The 24,163-nt window shown below is 33.5% G+C and overlaps 2 protein-coding genes across 7 annotated transcripts in view; one reads left to right on the top strand and one right to left on the bottom strand.

Annotated features, from left to right (window-relative positions):
• eys (eyes shut) overlaps nucleotides 1-14,436 on the bottom strand; it is a 513,219-nt gene extending 498,783 nt beyond the window's left edge. For 2 of the 3 annotated variants that reach the window (XM_075296234.1, XM_075296236.1), the window contains exons 1-2: nucleotides 13,743-14,436; nucleotides 13,125-13,329 (exon numbers count right to left, since the gene is read on the bottom strand). The gene's annotated coding sequence lies outside the window, so the exon portion shown is untranslated. Of the gene's footprint in view, nucleotides 1-13,124; nucleotides 13,333-13,742 lie in introns of all 3 variants that reach the window. The other variant, XM_075296235.1, reaches the window with a different exon arrangement.
• LOC142226314 (uncharacterized) overlaps nucleotides 1-24,163 on the top strand; it is a 549,856-nt gene that overhangs the window by 491,440 nt on the left and 34,253 nt on the right. The window lies entirely within an intron of this gene.

The raw sequence follows: 24,163 nt of genomic DNA, 5'->3' as shown, positions 1-24,163 counted from the left end.
CTCTCTTCTGTTTTATTGTTGGAATTTCACATACTCTGAAGAAATTTCTTGATTGTTTGTTATGGGGTTTGTTGTTGTTGCATAACTTTGTCGTCTTTCGACAACAAAAGGAAAGTCGAAAAATATAAACAAAATAATAATTGTTCCTCAGTTATGCGTCAAAAGAATCTTCAAGGGAGTCATTTGTCTGTATGTAAACAGATGACGGTATATGACGAAGAAAAAAATTGTTGCTATGAAGGGGGAACATTTTCATTGTTATATTTTTTGTTTTGTAATATAAACGTAAAGTAATACTCTACCCTAAAGAGCAAGAAATGGGTTGGAGGTTTTATAATTATAAAATTTCCATTTAATTATGAAGACAATGGTGATCGTGATGGTTTTAATGTTTTGTATTTAGATTGTCCTTTCAACTATGAAGCTCTGACAAATTGGCAAATATGCTATACAAAAGCGGCTTGAAACTGAACCTCCAAATGTTTCGTCGATGATAGTTTTCTGAACAACAGTAATTAATCCGAAAGTCAACTATTTTACTGGAAAAAATGACTAATTCGTGCAAAAAATTAATTATCTGTACCACTTTGTTTTTGGCAGTTCCATAATGCGCTGTTGAAATAACGATAATTTACTAACATTTTTCATTTTATAACTAGCATTTACGAAATTCTTCCTTACCATAAAAACAAAACTTAACTAAAGGTGAGGAGAAACATTATTGGAATTATTACCATATTAACCACGATGCAGTTCATTCCTCCTACTTTGAACTCATATCTGCACGGACGAAAAAGACTGTTTTTCATATGTTTGGGTGTAAAAATTACATGTTTGGAACTAAAACTTTTTAAGACAATATTTTTATGTTCAAGCATACAGTGTTCATAAACTAGCATAACATGTTTGGGACATTTATATATAAAAAATTCAAAGTATGTTTGTTTATTTGTATGTTCCGGGTAAGCTCGGAAACTTTACCTGAAACTTTCAGAGATCCCTACGATCTAATACGCTAATGTGGTGAAAATAGGGTACCTCATTTTTTGATACCTGGTCGCGAAGGGGGACGTCCCCTTTCAATATTTGGGGGAACTCTCATTTGTCCGACTTTTTTTTTTTGAAGTACAGTGAATATATATGGGAGCTATATCTAAATCTGTACCAATTTCAGCCAAATTCGATATGCTTATTTATAACGTTAGTTCTACTCCTTGTGAAAAAGTTGACGTAACTCAGAGTAAATCGTTGGCCTCTGGGGCCATAGGAGTATAAATCGGGCGATTGCTATATATGAGAGCTATATCTAAATCTGAACCAATTTCAAACAAATTCGGAGTGCATATTTAGAGTGTTAATTCTACTCCCTGTGCAAAATTTCAAAAGTAAGTCGGTCGAAAGCTATATATGAGAGCTATATCTGCATCTGAACCGATTTGACTGATATTATGCAAAATTTACGAGACTCAAAAAAATATTCGATTATACGAAATTGGAAGAAAATAGGTTGATAAATACAACATTTATTACCAGATCGGTTATACATATATATGTCAGCTATATCTAAATCTGAACCTGACAAATCAATAGGGATCGTCTATGAGCCGAAAAAGGAGACTATGCCAAATTTGAGGACGATCTGGACTTTTCACACAAAAATATGTCAACAGACGGACATCGCAAATCGACTCAGAATTTAATTCTAAGACGATCGGTATACTAAACGATGGGTCTCAAACTTTTCCTTCTTGGCGTTACATACACCCTCAAAAAAAAAATCGCTTCTTTAACATATGTTCCAAACATATTTTGCAGGAAGCACATATATTATTGGATACTGCCGAAACATTAATATGTTTGGTTTATGTGAACATATTATATGTTTGGAAGCATTTTGAGCCCAAAAATATTATATGCTTGGAAGAATTTTTCCCAAAGACGATTGTGCCCATTCCCTAACATACTCGTAATTTTTACTTCCACGAAATATATTTGTTCTTGGCACCTTTTTCTGTAATACAAATAATGTTGAAGAAATTATTCACTTTTATAAATTTTACCTTTCGCCTGCATGGAGAATCGAACCAACACACTATCCACTGGGCTACGTAGATGTTATATAGCTGATAATTATCGTTATAAGTTACATTTATATAGCATAGTTTGCAGCGCCCACGAGCCCATGCAAACATAACATTATTTAACAGAAACATACATTTGTCTGCCACGTGGAGCAGTGGTTAGCATGTCTGCCTTGCATGCAAAGGGTCGTGGGTTCAATCCCTGCTCCGACCGAACACTTTTTTATTTTTTTTTTTTATTTACACATGTATATTTATACTATATTAAATTTGTATAATGAAACTTCGAAATGTGGGTTATTAAAGATATTATTTTTTATTGCAAAAATTACAATTACAAAAACTCTAACAAAAGAAGAACGTGGAGTCGAGTATAAACATACATAAATAATTTTATAATATAAACATAAATTTATTTAGGCGTGAACAGTTTTTTACTAGCACTTAACACCATCGCTCTAAAATGCCTTTTATTTTTCTTTAATAATTCATTTTAGAGAAAATAAACTTTTTAAATTGTTTTATCTGCAAAACTCGAAACATATGCTCTTTGTTTTTCAAATGTCTATTCTCTTTACTCCGAATACTCATTCTAATATTCAAATTAAATAATATTTAGACTTAAGCATATCAAATTTTTGGCCTTATCATAAAACAGTTTTCCGAAACAACATACAAGCGGTTTCACAGAAATTGTTCTCTTTTGATATGTTATGTTGATATCTTTCGTCAACTCTCCCGGTTTCCATCTCTATTTCTTTCTCTATACTCTCTCTGTCGCTTTGAATAAAATATCACAACATATGTATGTTTAGTCGAAATTTGTAAATTTATATATGTTTGCATTCACACATATGATTTTTATGAAACATTCATGCCCCAAACATAATATATTCTAACATATTAACATAGATGTCCCAAACATTTAGTGTTAGTTTAGGAACATTACATGTTTGCACTTAAATATATTGTGTTTTAAAATTGTGCCCAAAACACATTTTGTTTATATCGGAACATATGAAAAACATATTTTTCTAAGAGTGTACAAATGCACAAACTTATTATACCCCGTACCACGGTAGAGGTGAAGATTATAATGACAGTTGGAAATTATTAAAGTAGATTTTGGAAATGTAATGAGAATGATGTATTTACCCAATGGTACTAAAATTAATGTTTCTGTAGTATTTCCCGGGAATTCCTGCACTTAATACCCGGAAAAGCGGGAGTGAAAAAATAACGAATTTACGGAATTTTCGGGGATGCTGTTCCAGCGAAAAAATCCTAATTCTCGCCCAAAACAGATACTTGTGCCAAATTTGAAGTTGATTGGACTAGAATTGCGACTTAAACTTTGATTGCAAAAATGTGCTACAGGCACTATGTGTCTATTTCATCTCCACATATTGCTTCAGGGTATAAAAATCGAAATTAGAACTGGTCCTACAAAGTACAAAATGTTTTTTTATACCCACCACCATAGGATGGGGGGTATATTAACTTTGTCATTCCGTTTGTAACACATCGAAATATTGCTCTAAGACCCCATAAAGTATATATATTCTGGGTCGTTGTGAAATTCTCAGCATGTCCGTCCGTCCGTCTGTTGAAATCACGCTAACTTCCGAACGAAACAAGCTATCGACTTGAAACTTGGCACAAGTAGTTGTTATTGATGTAGGTCGGATGGTATTGCAAAAGGGCCATATCGGTCCACTTTTACGTATAGCCCCTATATAAACTGACCCCCAAATTTGCCTTGCAGACCCTCTAAGAGAAGCAAATTTCATCCGATCCGGCTGAAATTTTGTACATGGTGTTAGTATATGGTCTCTAACAAACATGCAAAAATTGGTCCACATCGGTCCATAGTTATATATAGCTCAATATAAACCGATCGCCAGATTTGACCTCCGGAGCCTCTTGGAAGACCAAAGTTCATCTGATTCAGTTGATATTTGGTACGTGGTGTTAATATATGGCCTCAAACACCCACGCAAAAATTGGTCGACATCGGTCCATAATTATGTATAGCCCCCATATAAACCGATCCCCAGATTTGACCTCCGGAGCCCCTTGGAAGAGCAAAATTCATCGGATTCGGTTGAAATTTGGTACGTGATGTTAGTATATGGTATCCAACCAAGGCCGTATTCAGGGGGGGGATGAGGGGGATCAAACCCCCCCCCGAAATGAATGAATATTTTTATACAAGTAAATATATATTTTTAGCTGCATAGAAAAATCTTATCGAAGATGTTGAAGAAAAGCTGGAGATTTTATTTTGAAAAACGCTTACCTATAAAACTTGCACAAATCATAGAATACTAGTTGAAAAGCCCGTCAAACGACGGTCGAATCAAACAAATTGTTTTTGTTCTTGCACCACAAATTTCATTTTTGGAAAATGTACTTCTGCTTTTTATGTGTGTTTGTTGTTCTTTTTGTGAACATGACTCGCTTTGTTTGGCCATAGAACAACAACGAAACAGCCAAACACACGTGTGTAAATGAAATGGAGCAAAACCTGCGAAAAGAACCTGCCTAATTTAGCGATGGAAGCAATAAAGAGATATTTCCAAACGTGCATATTTTAAAAATTTTGGTCACTTTGCCACTTACTCAGGGATGGAAAATACAATTTTTAAGAAAGTACAAAAAAGGTATTTTTTGATCGGAAAGGTACTTGTTACTAAATTTCAACAAAAATTTCACTTGAATATTAGGGCTGTTTTCTTTTAGCACTGGATGCAACATTTGTATGGGCTATCCAGAACATCGTTGCACTGGTGTTCTATCCAGAACAACTCATCAGTGCAAGTCGCGCCGATGTTGCCGGATTGTATTTTGATAAAGTGATTCACAATAGCAACTTATTGTGACTAATTTATCAAAAAACATGAAATTCAAAGTGGTACAGTGTCATAAATAATCGCAGCAGTAAATATTTATTACAAATTGGAGCATTTCATGTATTAACAAGTATAAACGGCCGTAAGTTCGGCCAGGCCGAATCTTATGTACCCTCCACCATGGATTGCATTGAAACTTGTACTAAAGACTGCCATCCACAATCGAATTACTTGGGTTGCGGTAACACTTGCCGATGGCAAGGTTTCTTAAAACACCGTCTACTCAATTGTAAGTTAGTCCATACGGAGAATATATTAAATAAAAAAAGGTCGATTGAATACTATATAATTCAGTTTGACAAAATTTTCTATAGAAATAAAATGTTGACAAAATTGTCTATAGAAATAAAATTTTGACAAAATTTTCTATAGAAATAAAATTTTTATATAATTTTCTATAGAAATAAAATTTTGACAACAATTTCTATAATAATAAAATTGTGACAATATTTCCTACAGAAATAAAATTTTAACAAAATTTTCTATCGTAATAATATGTTGACAAAATTTTCTATAGTAATAAAATGTTGCTAGATTACTTTTGGGGATCGGCTATATATAACTATAGACGGCTATGGACCAATTTTGGCATGGTTGTTAGCGGCCATATACTGCACAATGTACAAAATTTCACCACGTACCAAATCTTAACCGGATCTGATGAATTTTGGCCCTCTAAGAGCTCCGGAGGTCAAATCTGGGGATTGGTTTAAATGGGGGTTATATAATTATGACCGGCATGGACCAATTTTTGCATGGTTGTTAGAGACCATATACTAACACCACGTGCCAAATTTCAACCGGATTGGGTGAATTTTGCTCTTCCAAGGGGCTCCGGAGGTCAAATATGGGGATCGGTTTATATGGGGGCTATATATAATTATGGACTGATATGAACCAATTGATGCATGGTTGTTGGATACCATATACTAACATCACGTACCAAATTTCAACCGAATCCAATGAATTTTGCTCTTCCAAGGGGCTCCGGAGGTCAAATCTGGGGATCATTTTATATGGGGGCTATATATAATTATGGACCGATTTCGACCAATTTTTGCATAGTGGTTAGATACCATATACTAACACCATGTGATCATGTGAAATTTTCTTCTCTTAGAGGCTCCGCAAGCCAAATCTGGGGATCGGTTTATATGGGGGCTATATATAATTATGGACCGATATGGACCAATTTTTGCATGGTTGTTTGAGACCATATACTAACACCATGTACCAAATTTTAGCCGGATCGGATGAAATTTGCTTCTCTTAGAGGCCTCGCAAGCCAAATCGGGGGATCGGTTTATATGGGGGCTATATATAATTATGGACCGATGTGGACCAATTTTTGCATGGTTGTTAGGGACCATATACTAACAATATGTACCAAATTTCAGCCGGATCGGATGAAATTTGCTTCTCTTAGAAGCCTCGCAAGCCAAATCGGGGGATCGGTTTATATGGGGGCTATATATAATTATGGACCGATATGGACCAATTTTTGCATGGTTGTTTGAGACCATATACTAACACCATGTACCAAATTTTAGCCGGATCGGATGAAATTTGCTTCTCTTAGAGGCCTCGCAAGCCAAATTTGGGGGTCCGTTTATATGGGGGCTATACGTAAAAGTGGACCGATATGGCCCATTTGCAATACCATCCGACCTACATCAATAACAACTACTTGTGCCAAGTTTCAAGTCGATAGCTTGTTTCGTTCGGAAGTTAGCGTGATTTCAACAGACGGACGGACGGACGGACATGCTCAGATCGACTCAGAATTTCACCACGACCCAGAATATATATACTTTATGGGGTCTTAGAGCAATATTTCGATGTGTTACAAACGGAATGACAAAGTTAATATACCCCCCATCCTATGGTGGAGGGTATAAAAATGCAAGATGTTCTGGATAAGCGAGTACTCTGTTTTCTTTTAGTCCTTCACGGCTTAGGGTATACAGTGCTAAAAGAAAACAGCCCTATTATTGTCAAGAGACTGAATTTTAAAGAAAATAAAATTTTGCAAAAATTTTCTATAGAAATAAAATTTTCCATTCGTTTTGTTTTGTTATTGTTGGTTTTGATCTTTAAGCATTGTTGTTTTTTTGTTGCAGCTTAAAACCATACATTGACTAAACTACAAGTGTAGTTTAACCAACAGAGGAAAAGAATGTTTGTCAAATTTATTTGGGCAAAGACCTATAGACTGCAAGATGGTTGGATGGTTTCGGAATTACCACATTCCTTATCAGCATCATCAATTTGCAGAAAAACTATCAACCAATTATCAGAATAAATTCAGGCAGTTCATTAAACCCAACAATGAACCACACTTGAACCCTCCGAAAAAAGGTTTTGTATGATAGCCGGCTTATGCTGAAATAATTTTGCAAAAAAATTCTATAGAAAAAAATTTTGCAAAAAAATTCTATAGAAAAAAAATTTTGCAAAATTTTTTCTATAGAAATAAAATTTTGCAAAAATTTCCTATAGAAATAAAATTTTTACAAAATTTTCAATTGAAATAAAATTTTGACAAAATTTTCTATAAAAATAAAATTTTGCAAAAATTCTATATAGAAATAAAATGTTGACAACATTTTCTACCGAAATAAAAAATCGATAATATAGAATCGCATTCTTTTTTCGACTAAAACATTCTTGAAGTTCAATAAAATCCTGTTTTTGACTATGTCTTTTACAAAATCGAGATTTTCTTCCCACATGAACATGTCTGTTTTGCCATATTTGTACAAGACTATTAGCAAATAAGGTTGATAAAGACTTTCTCAAAATATTAAAATATTTTGTCAAAGCTATTGTACCATAAATCTGATATCGACTCAAAAATGTCTACACAAAAGGTACTAAATCATTCGCGGGGGTACTACGTTACTGACCGGGGTGAAAAACTTTTGAAAAAAGTACTATAGTACTGCATTTTCCATCCCTGCAGTTACTACGTGCTCATCCGAACGTTCATTTTCAACAATGAAGAGATTCATGGCTGAACAAGAAGGTTAAATCATGGGGCCATATGATTACAATTTTTTTATTTCGACCAAATTTTAAGATGTCAAAATCATATGTTTATGGTGATTGCAGCTCTCCAAATGACACTGCATAGCAAATGCATCTCAAACAAACTCGCGCATTCATAGCTGGAGAATTGTTCAAAGATGACTTGAGTATCTTGATAACATATTCCAGACCCAAAATACCACGCACATCAGTTTTTAAACTGCATCATAAACTGTTTTTGTTAATAGATGGCGAATATCCATTTGACTGACTTCCATTATTAACTTTGGTCTCATATCGGCGTTCCTCGAATGAATTATCCACTTCACAATAACTCATAGGTGACGCAATTAAATTTGAACCTTTATTTTTCTCTGGATTTGAATTATTTTTTCAGGACAATTGAAAGAATAAATAATTGCCACTTTTACCAATGCCATACGATTCTTTTATCAGCTGATTTTGACTTCTTAAAATTGTAAACATATTGAAATTTGTTGTTTTTGTTATCGTGATTCAACCTCCTTATTCAGCCATGGAAGAGATTAAAGACGTATCTTAGAAATTCGGCTAGCGAGAGTAGACTCAAAGGATTGGCATTAATGTCGGTTCATCGCCGAATAAATGTGCCGACTGAAGAAGTCATTGATTTATTTGCTGCCCAAAAAGTCCGTCGGTTCAATTTAATATTATAAAAATATTGTATACATACCTATGCATAATTAAAATTTTCTACACATGAGATTATATGAATATTTTTTTTAAGTTGAACCCCCCCCGAATTAAAATCCTGGCTACGGCCTTGTATCCAACAACCATTCATGAATTGGTTAATATCAGTCCATAATTATATATAGCCCCCATATAAACCGATCCCCAGATTTGACCTCCGGTGCCTTGTGGAGAAGCAAAATTCATCCGATCTGGTTGAAATTTTGTACGTGGTGGTAGTATATGATATTTAACAAGCCTGGTCCATATCAGTCCAAAGTGGTCCATATCAGTCCATAATCATATATATACCACACATAAACCGATCCCGAGATTTGGTTTTGGAGCCTCTTGGAGGAGTAAATTTCCTGCTAGTCACTTGAAATTTGGTACATTTTGCTAGTAGATGGCCGTTAATAACCAACCAATTTTTTCTTTACTCTAATGATTTTTGTATTGATTCCAAGCCAAAGAAGCGAAGAATTGAAGTAAGGATAACTTTAAGACGCAGATCTCTTTGAAATTTGAGTTTTTGGTACTTAGTTCTAGGAAAAAAATTAATTTGCCTGGTTTTTCAGCATTTATCTTCTTATGCTCTTAAAGTCCTTTAAAAACGTGTTATCATCTTTAAAATAAAATATTGCAAATCATCTAGTAATTTTAAACGTATTTTTGCTTTGTAGTCAAGATACAACAAATTTAATTTTTAGAAATTTTGATTTTATTCGATCTGTATGTATTAGAAGAATAAAAGGAACTTATACATACAAAAAAAAAACCTATCTCAAGCTTGAATAATTATTTACTAGTTAACAAATTTAATTTCGAAAATTGTTCTATTTGACGTGATTATAAGGACAAAATGACTTCATTTGAAAAGTTTATCGACAGAAATGCGCCTTCTATGCTAAGAAAATTCACATTCTTATTTGCAGGACATGAAATCTTTGGCCTCACGACAATAGTTTTCTCAATAGTTTTCTAATGAAACAAGTAAGTAAAGTAGAAACTCGGGCGGGGCCGACTATATCGTACCATAAACCACCCTTACTGAATTAGTAATCATAAGCATTTGTGGGGTAACATTGATATAGGTCTGGGAGATAAACCGCAGTTGCATATTTAAGAAAATTAAGGTCTACATGTTTATGGGTGCTTTGTCTCAATCTGACTATAGCTCATAGTCAGTGTTGCCAGGGAAAATGTTCGGTTTACCCTACAAGGACAAATAAAGTTCCCTACTTTCCCATACATTCCCAAAAAATTTTCCCTACAATATTTTCGTTAAATTTAAACAAATTTTACAAAACAAAAATGGTTGTAAGTAACATACTTTATTATCTTAAAACATGAATATGCAACGTATATAACTTAGAATATAAATTACGGTTTATATTCTAAGTTATACACGGTTGCCACAGTTGGTAGAATTCTACAAAAAATATAATTTTTTTTTTTTTTTGCTAAATCTCTATAGAAAGAAATTTTTCTATAGAAATAAAATTTTGATAATAAATTCTATAGAAATAAAATTTTGAGAAAAAATTCCATAGAAATTAAATTTTGAGAAAATTTTTTATAGAAATAATATTTTGAAAAAAAAAAGAAAATCTATAGAAATACAATTTTGACAATATTTTCTATAGAAATAAAATGTTGACAAAATTTTCAACAGGAGTAAAGTTTTGACAAAAATTTCTATAGAAATATTTGTTTGGTAGATTTGTGGTAATTTGTGGTAATCTTCAAATTTTGTTAAATTTATTATTAACACGGGTGGTAACTGTTGCTACCACACATTGTTAAAGATCAAGCCTTGCTGGCTTCTATTTTCCTCCTCTAGAGCCACCAAAATATAAAAATTATTACAAATTGTGTTGAGTGAAATGTAGGGACATTTTTGGCCCTACGTCCTACAAAACGCAAGATATTAGAAAAAAACCTACATATGGGGAATTTCCCCTACTTCTAGCAAAACTGGATGTAGTTGATATTGCACCTACGGTGTTAGTATGCCACTAATATTGAGCCCATTATTAAAAAAGAGAAAATCTCTTAATTAGTGTGGGTGATAAATCCAAATTTGTAAAAATCGAGCAATATTCTTATGTAAGAGCTACAAGTACGTATAAATACGATCGGCTAGTACATCAATATTTGAAATTTGAGTAACATTGGTTAATAAATAAAAGTATTATGGCCAAATTTGGGAAAATCGAGCGATGCATATATATGGAAGCTATATGTAAATCTGAACCAATTTGCATCATATTTTGCGGGTTTGATTAATACCACAAAAGGTTACCTTGTGCAAAATTTGAGTAAGAGCAGTTAAGAAATGAGGCCTCTATGGTGAAACATAAGGTTATTTGGGGAACATTTTTCAAAATCGGGCAATACATATATGGGAGCTATATCTACATCTGAACCGATTTCGATGAAATTTTTCACATACCGTTAGTACTATAGAGGACTTGATCGAGCCAACTTTGAGTAAGATCGGTTAATAAATAAGGGTTCTATGGCCAAATTTGTGAAAATCGGGCTATACATATATATGGGATCTATATATCAATCTGAACCGATTTCGATGATTTTTTTGCACATATAGTGAGTGCTATAGAAGATTACATTTAGCCAGCTGTGAGTAAGATCGGTTGATAAATAAGGGTTTAGTGGCCAAATTTGGGAAAATCGGACGATACATATATATGGGAGCTATATCTCAATCTGAATCGATTTCGGTGATTTTTTGCACATATAGTTAGTGCTATAGAAGATTACATTTAGCCAGCTTTGAGTAAGATCGGTTGATAAATAAGGTTTTAGTGGCCAAATTTGGGAGAATCGGGCGGTACATATATATGGGAGCTATATCCAAATCTGAACCGATTTCTATGATTTCTTGCACATATAGTTAGTGCTATTGAAGATTACATTTAGCTAGCTTTGAGTAAGATCGGTTGATAAATAAGGGTTTAGTGGCCAAATTTGGGAAAATTGGGCGATACATATATATGAGAGCTATATCTAAATCTGAACTGATTTGGATGTAATTTTGCAGACTTGATTCTAAATCTGAACCGATTTCGATGTAATTTTGCGATGAAAGAATTATTTTTTGCCAAATTTGGTGACGATCCGTTTGTAAAAAAGCGCAACGTAACCCCATTTGTCGAAATCGGGCGATACATATATATGGGAGCTATATCTAAATTTGATCCGATTTCTTCCAAATTCAATAGCGTTCGCCCTTGTGCCCAAAAAATTTTCTGTACCAAATTTCATAAAACGCGGTTAATAATTGCGACCGGAATCCTGTGAACAACAAATACATGGACAGACGGACGGACGGACACCAAGTGCTAGGAGGTGATTCTGAGTCGATCGGTATATATTTTATGGGGTCTAAAATCAATATTTCTGGTAGACACATTTTTTTGGCAGATCAAACTTATTATACCCTGACCACTATGTGATTTAGGGTAGAAAAATAGTTCATATCGGTTGATAATTACATATAGTCTCCTAGAGTCTCCTGCAGGAACAAATTTCATCCGATATGCATGAAATCTGACGGTCCAAATACCATGTTTAAATTGGTTCATAATTATTTATATACTCTTCTATATAAACATATGAAGAACTAAACTGGCTTATATATGTATTTCAGCTACAGTTTTTATTTCACATATCTTACAATTTAGAAGACCATAGAAATAAGTTTGAAATACCTTGGCATCAGCAACTGTTACCACAACCCAAGTAACTCGATTGTGGATGAGAGTCTTTAGTAGAACTTTGTGCACAATCCATAAGATTCGGCCTAACTTGTAATTGTCTAAAAACTTTATAATTTAATCCTAAAGAAATATGGAGAGCATTTTATTCTTTTAAGTTTTTAATCTTAAATTCAACTCAAATTTTGGTCATAATTATATTTAAAAAAAAAAAAAAATTGCCTTTAAAGAAAAAATACACATCAAAAGACTTTTTAGTAACGATAACAGCTCGTAGAAGCTATTCTCATAACTTTACACTAAAAAGCCATCATGAAGCATATTTTTGTATGGATTTTCCTGCGTTGAGAAAAAAAACCGTTTGCGAGAATCAATATGAAAAATAAGGAAACACATGCAATATGCCATTATATCATATCCTTATGATCCTTTTTTTTTGTCCTTATTATGAGCTCCCCATAATACACTGCTATGAGTATATAAATCGTTTATAAACACATGTAAGCATACATATAGGTATATATGTATATACTTTAACACATATAAACACTCTCTTTTAAGGATATAACCCCCTAAATATGTTTCAGAGAATATGGATGGGTGTGTGTGTATGTTGCTGCTATATGGGAACATATTTATATGTGTTTACTTACCAAACATTATTTTAGGTCATTATCCTTTTGTTATCCTTTTTAGAACATGTCCATATGTGTATGGTGGTGGGGTATATATACACCAAACAAAAGTTCCAATATTGATATATTAACAATAAGTTTGTTTCCTTAACGTTTTTGTTGTTGTTGCTGTTATTGTTTTTTTATTTATTTTCGGTTGGTTAGTTACGTTGCCATGTGAACACTGCTCAATGGAGGAATTGAAAAAAAAAAAACACCACTAACAAGTGAGTGTGTGATGACCAAGGAAACGGCCAAACTAAAGAGAAAATTTTCTATGTTGATTTTTAAAAGCCTCCGAGGAAATATGTAGTAATTTTTTATATATTTTCTTTTATACGAAAAATTTAAATTTTTTAACACTTTAAGTTCCTAATGAAAAGGATGTTTTCGATAAATTAATGTGTTGCTATTCTCAACAAAAAATGGTAAAAATTCAAGGAATAAAACAAAACAGAAACTCAGGAAAAGGATAACGAAGAAGAAAGTATATTCAAAGCATAGAAAATTTTGTTTCTTCTGAACAATATTATCCTCCTTTTGAGCTCGCAAAAAAACTTTAAATTAAAATCATTCATTTGGAATGTCTGACACTACCTTTGTAAGGATCTAGACACCAAAAAGGATTCAACGAAAACCATCCATAGCTATGACGACTACCGGAGACGCGTAGTAATACACGAAAACACTAGGGCTCTCAAAGGTTTTTCTTTTCAAAGACAATTTTTCACTTGACACCAACGCCTATGTCTTGAGGCTAAGTGCAAATCACAAGGTTTTTTTTAATAAGTGCAAGGACTCAAATACCCTTTAAATTCGAAGAAAGGTAGTTTGTTTAATGAAATTGTGATGTTTTGGATAAGTTTTATTTATTTTAGATTTTTTTCACAAGGACCTTAATGTCCTTTTTTTACTCTTTTTTTATGAAAATTTTTTAAAATTGTATTTTTGTTAATATTTTTTGTGTTTAGTAATGCTTTAACGATTTTTTTAGTAATTTAATTTTCTCTTTAGTTCTTTACCAGAACTTTATCCAACACTTTTAACATCAATAATTCACACAAATTGTTTTATATTCAAAATAATATTTAAAAAATCTTTTTGTTTAGTAATAGTTGTGGTTTCTTTTGAGAGAATTCAATTGTTTAAATTTTATATTTAATTTCCTTCTTTTTATTGAATTGGGAGAGAATTAACACTATTGGACTTTTATAGAAATTATCCATTTGATTTGGTTTTCGGTATATGGTGGTTATATTATTTTTGCCGCTTGGAGTTTCGAAACACGACCGTTTGCAACCAATGCTCGCCATTAACTATTGCGTCAAGGGTGCAACATTGTGTTAGTCAACCCCTGTTAATGCATGAGTTTCTTCTGTTGGCCCCACAGTTAGTAGCAGGTGTAGTTGTTGTCGTTGTTGTTGGCTATCCTAATTGAATCGTTCTAACTGTGGTTCCCATGAACATTCTCTTCATTCGCTCATTTACTTATTCACACAGCCACTCACAACAATGTTATCTCTTATGTTGTGTAAATGGCTTAAAGTATGTTAACAACCTATATGGCTTGGCTAAAACAACACTTGTTAGTCATAACATAAAAATGTTAAACAGTGGCATACTCACCACCATGGTTCTCTCTTTCGAAATTAACAGTTGCTTTTCTTTTACTCTCTATTTCTCATTGCAATTAATTCTCTTACTCTCTATCTCCCCCTCTCTGTGGAAAAAAATAGGTGAGTTTGCCCATAGTAAATATTTGTGACATTTTACCGGTTTGTTTACATTTTTTATTGTTGTTTGTATTATTATCACTAAAGGATTGCCGGTTTATTGTGGGTGGCTGTTTTAACTCTAAGGAGACATGTGGTTGCTTTGAAAATGCATTTCTCTCAACAAAACAACATAAATGCCGAAAGAGAGCAAGGAAATTTTAAATTTATTTCAGAGAGCTCTTCTAACATTTTTGAGAGTTTTTGTTTTTTGCTTACTAGTATGTTTATCATACACATGAAGAGAGGCAACAAAGACCACCAACTGGATTAAAAGAAATAAAAACATAATTTAATTATACATGTTTTTACCACATCGTATATGTATATGAATGTATGTAGGTTTTAGTCTATATGTAATTATGACAAGTTAACGTTTGCCATTGTGTGCGGGTGGGTAATTTGTGGTTAACCACAGCGGGTATCAACAAATATTTCTAAATTGGTTTAAAATGTAATGTTTGCTGATGGCCACCTTGTTGCCACATAAAGTGTTGGCCTTATGGAGTTTTTTGAATGAAATACTCAAGCATAACTATTGTGTGATATGGGCTATAAATGTTTTAAGGTTGGTTAAAATTGGGGGGAAAATAAATGAAAATTGTTTTTCACTCTCAAAACGGAGTTTGTTTACAATACAACGATATGGAACCATAAAAAATACCGAAATCAGATTTCTTACCACATGATTTTATGGTCTCTGATACTAACTACTAGTCCTTGTGCTCTTCAGTTTAGTTTTCAGTTTTCAATACTTGGTTGGGCTCCCTGATTTTTTATAACCTAAACTTTAAATTGGACTGTCGGCAAGAGTGCCTTAAAGAAATATTGTTTCCAGTGCCCATTATATAAATACTCGGAAAACAAACTAGCCCGGTTCCAAAGATTTTGTCTTTACAATAATGATTATGGTATTGATTTCGAACAAAAGAAAAGAGAGAATTTAAGAAAGCATATTCTAAAAGAAGATTAAGGTAATTGATACTATCAAGTTACTGAAAAGAAAATGCCAGTCTACAATCTCGCAAGCATGACAATACATACATATGTTTTAGTTTTGGCCACTACACATTTCCATAGCCTTTAGTGAGATCTGGCCGGGTGAGATGATTTAATTTGGGACATTTATGTTAATTCCTTATGAAATTTCCATACGCAAATTATTCTTCCCAATTTGAACCATTTTTTCACCACCACTGTGAATGATCTTTTCGTATAACTTTCAATCCCTTAATCTTATTTTTATACCCTCCACCATAGGCAGGGGAGTATGTTAACTGTGTCAGTCGATCTAAGCATGTCCGTCCGTCCGTCCGTTGAAATCAAGCTAACTTCCGAACGAAACACGCTATCGACTTGAAACTTGGCACAAGTAGTTTTTATTGATGTTGGCGGGATGGTGTTGCAAATGGGCCATATCGATCCACTTTTACGTCTAGCCCCGTAAACGGACCCTCAGATTTGACTTGGAGCCTCTAAGAGAAGCATATGTCATCCGATTCGAAATTTGGTACATAGTGTTGGTATATGGTCTCTAACAACCATACACAAATTGGTCCACATCGGTCCATAATTATATATAAACTGATCCCCAGATTTGGCTTGTGGAGCCTCAAAGAGAAACAAATTTCATCCGATCCGGCTGAAATTTGGTACATGATATTTGTATATGGTCTCTAACAACCATTCAAACATTGGTCCACATCGGTTTATAATTATATATAGCCCCCATATAACCGAACCCAAATTTGGCTTGCCGAGTCACTAAGAAAAACAAATTTCATCCAATCCGGTTGAAATTTGGAACATGGTGTTAGTATATCATCTCTAACAACCTTGCCAGATTTGGTCCATATCGGTCTATAATTATATATAGCCCCCATATAAACCGATCCCCAGATTTGGCTTGCGGAGCTTCAAAGAGAAACAAATTTCATCCGATCCGCCTGAAATTTGGTACATGATAATGGTATATGGTCTCTAACAACCATTCAAATATAGGTCCACATCGGTTTATAATTATATATAGCCCCTAAATAAACCGACCCCAAATTTGGCTTGCGGAGCCTCTTGGAGGAGCAAAATTCATCCGATCCGGTTCAAATGTGGAACGTGGTGTTAGTATATGGTCTCTAACAACCATGCAAACAGTGGTCCACATCGGTTCATAATTATATATAGCCGATCTCCAATCGCACAAAAATTGGTCCATATCGGTTCATAATCATGGTTGCCACTCGAGCCAAAAATAATCTACCAACATTTTATTTCTATTGAAAATTTTGTTAAAATTTTATTTCTATAGAAAATTTTGTTAAAACTTTGTTTCTATGGAAAATTTTGTCAAAATTTTGCTGCAAGTAGAGGATGCTGATGAGGAATGTGGTAATGCAGTCTATAGGGCTTTGCCCAAATAAATTTGACAAACATTCTTTTCCTCTGTTGGCTAAGCTACACTTGTAGTTTAGTCAATGTATGGTTTTAAGCTGCAATAAAAAACAACAACAAAATTTTATTTCTATAGAAAATTTTGTGAAAATTTTAGGTCTATAGAAAATTTTGTTAAAATTTTATTTCTATAGAAAATTTTGTCAAAATTTTATGTCTATAGAAAATTTTGTCAAAATTTTATTTCTATAGAAAAATTTGTCAAACTCAATTATATACGTATTTAATCGATCTTTTTTTATTTAATATATACCACGTATGGACTTACATACAATTTAGAAGACGGTGTTAGAAGGTTTTAAGATACCTTGTCATCGGCAAGCGTTACCGCAACTTAAGTAATTCGATTGTGGTTGGCAGGATGGTGGAGGGTACATAAGCTTCGGCCTGGCCGAACTTACGGCCGAATATACTTGTTTTGATTTTGGTTTATTACTACACTATTGCAACAACAAATCCAAAACTATTTTTAAAGATATTGCTGAATTCACTTGTTTGGCGAACAATGCCGTGTCAACAACAATTACTGTGATAACAACTATATGAAACGGGTCTCAAGGACACAACAACAATTCTAACGACAATATTAGTAGTGTTTTTTTTTTCCTTATTCATGTTAGGCTCTTCGTAGCTTACTATTTCCATTTAAGCCTGATATCAATTCAGGCTGATTTAATGTATAAATCACTAAAAAGTACAAATTATTACAATATTTTTCGAGCTTATTGGACAGTCAATTCCCTTAATCTGCCTATCCAATAAGCTCGAATAAATATTGTAATAATTTGTAGTTTATATGATTTGGACATTAAATCAGCCTGAATTGATATCAGGCTAACTGTAAAATAGGAAGCCTATTCTATTAGGACACAATTTTCTTTTAAATGTGAGTTTTGCTTGAAACAAGGAAAAAATGTAAATTTATTCGTTTTTGTACCCTCCACCAAAGCATGGGGGTATTCTAACATAGTCATTCCGTTTGCAACACATCGAACTATTGGTCTTAGACCCCATAAAATATAGTATGGTGGATCGTGGTATAACAACCCTCCTTAATAGGCCCTATTCCCAATCGAAGTGGTTACCTTATGGCTCCAGCCATGTTCAGTCTTGAAATTTTTCGGTAACTTTATTGTGTCATGCTGCACTCAAAAAAAAAAGTTTACTTGGATCCAAAGATTTTGATCTTCCCTTAACTATTTTGGCATTGATTCCGAGCCAAAGATGCGGCTTCTTTAAAATAAAGAAATTTTTTAGCAACTTTAAATTTAAGACCAATAAAATTAAAATTTGGATACGGATCTCATTTATCAAATTTTCATTCTCTTTTCGCGGTTTAATAATAAGTGTAATCACGTACAAATATTAAGGACAGCTTAAAAATCCAAATTATAACGGATACTTCGAATTAAAAAGTGTTTTCTTAATTCCAAACGAAAGACGCTAAATCCTCAAAATAACTCTTAGCCTATATTTTAAAGCGTTTTTATCTTAAATATAAAGTTTCAGTATTTCAGTTTACTTAAGAACGATTTCTTTAAATCAAAAATGTGTTTCTCTACTTTAAGGAAAATTAGCCTTAGTTCAAAGACATGCGACTTTAGCAGAGGGACGCAAATTTACAAAATTTGTGTCCTAAATTTAATGAAAAAAAATTTTTGAAGCATAGATTATAAACTCTGTTTTTATTAAAATGTTATTATTTTAAAGAAATTTGTCCTTAATATCTCGCATCCTAAAATTTAGTTTGCATAATCTTTAATATCACGCAAATGTTTTTTTTTGCAGTGTAGTTAAATTTTATTATTTTTTGTGAAATTTTCCACAGCTCAATTTTTCCTTTTGTTATGTATGTCTCAAACATTTTATGAGCTAAAAGTGAGTAAACGGTTAATTTTTGCGACCGGAATCCTGAGAACAACAAATACATGAACAGACGGACGGACACCAAAGGCTAGATCGACTCAGGAGGTGATTCAGAGTCGATGGGTATATATTTTATGGCGTCTTACATCAATATTTATTATACCCTGATCAATATGTGGTTTAGGGAATAAATATATTTTAAATTTAAGTCCGATTCTATTTACCTTACAAATACACTGAAAGACTTGGGTTTTCCCTGAATAATGGAATTATAGACAAACGATTTTTGTTTTTTTGGTTTATTTAGTTTATTTTGTTTTAAAGAATTTTTTTCCGGAGGAAAGATTTTTCTTTGTTCCAGAAAATTGATGGTGTATATCAGAGCTCGACCGAAGCTTTTTTTTTTTTGCTGATGTCCTGCAAAAAAAGCAATAATGGGCCGATGCCGCTTAATTTCCAAAACAAACAAAAATAATTGAGGCAATTTGGTGTATTTTAGTTCAATATTAACATATTTTATTCAACAACAATAAAAGGTAATTCAGTCCATGTTCTATAATATTCTTTTAGAACAAACATACTTTTTATACCCTCCACCATAGGATGGGGGTATATTAACTTTGTCATTCCGTGTGTAACACAACGAAATATTGCTCTAAGACCCCATAAAGTATATATATTCTGGGTCGTGGTGAAATTCTGAGTCGATCTGAGCATGTCCGTCTGTTGAAATCACGCTAACTTCCAAACGAAACACGCTATCGACTTGAAACTTGGCACAAGTAGTTGTTATTGATGTAGGTCGGATAGTATTGCAAATGGACCATATCGGTCCACTTTTACGTATAGCCCCCATATAAACGGACCCCCAAATTTGGCTTGCGATTGCTCTAAGAGAAGCAAATTTCATCCGATCTGGCTGAAATTTGGTACATGGTGTTAGAATATGGTCTCTAACAACCATGCAGAAATTGGTCCATATCGGTCCATAATTACATATAGTCCCCATATAAACCGATCCCCCGATTTGGCTTGCGGAGCCTCTAAGAGAACCAAATTTCATCCGATCCGGCTGAAATGTGGTACATGGTGTTAGTATATGGTCTCTAACAACCATGCAAAAATTGGTCCACATCGGCCCATAATTATATATAGCCCCCATATAAACCGATCCCCAGATTTGACCTCCGGAGCCTCTTAGAGGAGCAAAAGTCATCCGATCCGGTTGAAATTTGGTACGTGGTGTTAGTATATGGTCTCTAAAAACCTGGCAAGAATTGGGCCATATCGGTCCATAATTATATATAGCCCCCATATAAATCGATCCCCAAACTTGTCCTCCGGAGCCTCTTGGAAGAGCAAAATTCATCTGATCCGGTTGAAATTTGGAACATGGTGTTAGAATGTGGTCTCTAAGAAACACGCAAGAATTGGCCCATATCGGTCCATAATTATATATAGCCCCCATATAAACCGTTCCCCAGATTTGATCTCCGGAGCCTCTTGGAGGAGCAAAATTCATCCGATCCGGTTGAAATTTGCAGCTCTAGTGTATATTAATTAGGATAAATTTTCTTTGTACCATGTCATTAGATCGTTCAGCAACGTTTTGGAAAAATAAATTAATATCATTCCCTTCATAACATCGTATTTTCATTTTCATTCAAACCTTAAGGCAAAAATCTATTCTACACCAATATTTGTTCTAAACTTTCAAATTAACAAGAAAAAAACTTCTAATACGAACACATAAAAATTATACAAACTGACCTACACATAAAACCTTATTATCTTCATAAAAATTCATCCGATCCGGTTGAAATTTGCAACGAGGTGTTAGTATAAGGCCGCTAATTTTCTATAGAAAATTTTGTCAAGATTTTACTTCTATAGAAAATTTTGTCAAAATTTTATTTGTATAGAAAATTTTTTCCAAATTTTATTTCTATAGAAAATTTTGTCAAAGTTTTATTTCTATAGAAAATTTTGTCAAAATATTATTTCTATAGAAAATTTTGTCAAAATTTTATTTCTATAGAAATTTTTTTCCAAATTTTACTTCTATAGAAAATGTTGTCAAAATTTTATTTTGTCAAAATTTTATTTCTATAAAAACTTTAAACTTAATTATATACATATTTAATCGGCCTATTTAGTCTAATATATACCACGTATGGACTATGTGGTATATATTACGGTGTTAGGAAGTTTTAAGATACCTTGTCATCGGCAATTGTTACCGCAACCCAAGTAATTCGATTGTGGATGACAGTCTTCAGTAGAAGTTTCTACGCAATCCATGGTGGAGGGTACATAAGCTTCGGCCTGGCCGAACTTACGGCCGTATATACTTGTTGGTATTCAAAATTGTGTAAAATGACAAAAAAGGATTTTTTTTATAAATGTTTTTACATTTTACTGAGTTTTTTGACTGAGACAAATTCAACACTGGAATAATTTAATATGAAACAAATTATTGAAAAAGCTTCGGTTTCGGTTAATCGGCATCTTGACGCTGAAGTCCGATACATGGCCGATAATCGATTTTTGGCCGAATGCCGAAGCCGATTCTTCGGTCGAGCTCTAGTGTATATTAATTAGGATGAATTTTCTTTGTACCATGTCATTAGATCGTTCAGCAACGTTTTGGAAAAATAAATTAATATCATTCCCTTCATAACATCGTATTTTCATTTTCATTCAAACCTTAAGGCAAAAATCTATTCTACACCAATATTTGTTCTAAACTTTCAAATTAACAATAAAAAAAACTTATAATACGAACACATAAAAATTATACAAACTGACCTACACATAAAACCTTATTTTCTTCACAAAAGGCAAACAAAAAAATTTATAACTTTTAGCCGTAATGATGAGCACTGCTGGCCAGAGGCCAAACTTTCATTAAATCCAAGTATGCATAATGCATAAAAGCACTTTTCAATATCTTCTAGTCATATACATAGCCCCATTTTATCTATCATCCTTAAGTCATAAAAAAAGTTCATGAAATTTTCTACGACAGGCTTTCATTTTTAAATACTCCACAAGTTTTCAGTTTCCGTCCAGCATTTATTTAAAATTCAGAACGCACCGTAAGCTACAAAACCAAAACTGACCATATTGAAATTGTTTCATGTAGTTGAAATTACCAAAAAAAAATTCCCCAAAATCCAAAAAAGGAAATCTCATACGCTCCACACAACCTGCCAGAGACAAAAATATCAGTTATTAACATTCCTTTTGAAAGGATGAGTAGAAATAGCAGAGCATTGGTTAGAGCAAAAATTTCTAAACACTTTGCATACAAATGTCTCAATTTTAAATCAAATCTAATCAGCAGTTACTGACTACAGGCAGGCATTGTTAGCCAAGACCACTATGATGGGGCTATAACCATTTGGCTATAGAGTATATGGTAATGTGTATGGAATATCTGAAATAGGTGGTCAAGCACAAATACTTGATGTTTGGAATATTTCTATTTCGATTTCGGCATTTGCTGGCAATACGAATTCGGTTTGTCGCTTACCTAGAGGTACAATTTTTAAAATCATAGTATTCTGGTGGAAAGTTATCCCAGGTAATTTTCATTGTCTGAGTGTATACGCACCAAACACAAAAACATACATACAGAATCATTATTTTTGAGAAAATAACATGGTTGCGATAAACAAGTTAAATTTTCCCCGTCTAAAAATTACAATTTTCTCCACAAGTTCTTCATATTCTTTCTCAGGGCGTACTAAGCAAACACATTTTGATGATAGAGAAACTTGTCAAGAAGGGGTTTTTCGAATCCCGAATGCATCAATTTTTATTGTTGACGTAGCTCCCTAGGTGCAAGTGGCTGTAAATCGTTCGATGGCATAAATATTCTTAGTTTCTTTTGAGCGACTTGCACGGGGTTTAGTCTTCAAATCACTATATTGTCCCAGAAGCTTCAATTTTTCACCAACGATTGTATTCTCCCAATTTTAATTAATTGTTTGGAACTTCAATGGCTTTAGTCCGAGCTCATTTCTTTATCTGTATTGCATCCATTCTCACGATATGTTCACCTCATGAATTACCTTTCTACTACTGCGGTGTCGATTTCGATCAAATCTGGCATTGACTTTTGGGATCATTTCTGGTCAATCTGTCAGCTATCAGACGAGCAGTTTAGAAAATGATAGCAACCTGAAGTTGGTTCTACCAAGCCACCCAGCACAGAGAAAAGTCATCACTACTACTGCGGTGTCGATTTCGATCAAATCTGGCATTGACTTTTGGGATCATTTCTGGTCAATCTGTCAGCTATCAGACGAGCAGTTTAGAAATGATAGCAACTTGAAGTTGGCTCCAGCAAGCCACCCAGCACAGAGTCACAAAAGTCACCATTTTAATTTTTAGAACGTAGGTATCATATCTATCCAAAGTAACACGAAATTTTAATTTTTGCGGTTGTTATATATTTTGGGTCGTGGTGAAATTCTAAGTCTATGAGATGTACGCTCGTTCGTCCTATCCGAATTGCACGAAAATTTGATTTTTGGGTGTGTCCGATCTAGCGAGGCTCGTGTGTACATCCGTCTGTTGAAATCACCCTAACTTCCGAATGAAACAAACTATCGACTTTAATATTACCATTAGTAGTTCTTATTGATTTAGGTCAGATGGATACAAATGGGCCGTATCGGACCACTTTTAGGTAAATCCCCTATATGACTACCATATTTGATTTCCGGAGCCTCTTTGAAATTCAAACTTCATGCGATCCGGTTGAAATCTCCTACACAATATAAGTATACGACTTCTGGCAAGCATGCAACAATTATATATAGCACCCCTTTTAAACCGCTTCCGAGGCTTGTCTTCCGGAACCACTTGGAAGAGTAAATTTCATTCGATCCGGTTAAAATGTGGTATATTATCTTAATATGTGCC

The sequence above is a fragment of the Haematobia irritans genome, chromosome 2, assembly GCF_050003625.1.
Source record: "Haematobia irritans isolate KBUSLIRL chromosome 2, ASM5000362v1, whole genome shotgun sequence".
Taxonomy (NCBI): Eukaryota; Metazoa; Arthropoda; class Insecta; order Diptera; family Muscidae; genus Haematobia; species Haematobia irritans.
Note: the sequence above shows the minus strand (reverse complement) of the source record. Positions and strands in the feature narration are given on the sequence as shown.